The following is a 281-nucleotide window of genomic DNA, read 5'->3' as shown; positions in this document are numbered from 1 at the left end:
ATTATTATTATTACTATTATTATTGTTATTATTATTAATTGTATCTGCGCTTGGAAGGGCGCGGGTGGTATGTGCGGTGGTGTGCGGGGCTGGACAGATAGGTGAGAACTGCCAGCCTGCCACCACCTGCGAAAAAACAAAACAGTAACATAAACAAACTAATCACTATAGGTTGTTTGCACATGACGTCAATCCGCCATTTTGTTGTTAGTTTGTTTTTTCAAACAAATTTACTACATTGAAAGATTACATCGTAACCGGTTGAAATGATGTCAGCGGTG

Source organism: Ixodes scapularis, unplaced genomic scaffold (assembly GCF_016920785.2).
Source record: "Ixodes scapularis isolate PalLabHiFi unplaced genomic scaffold, ASM1692078v2 PGA_scaffold10__122_contigs__length_95168666, whole genome shotgun sequence".
Classification (NCBI taxonomy): domain Eukaryota; kingdom Metazoa; phylum Arthropoda; class Arachnida; order Ixodida; family Ixodidae; genus Ixodes; species Ixodes scapularis.
The sequence above is the reverse complement of the archived record's forward strand: the minus strand, read 5'-3'. Positions refer to the sequence as shown.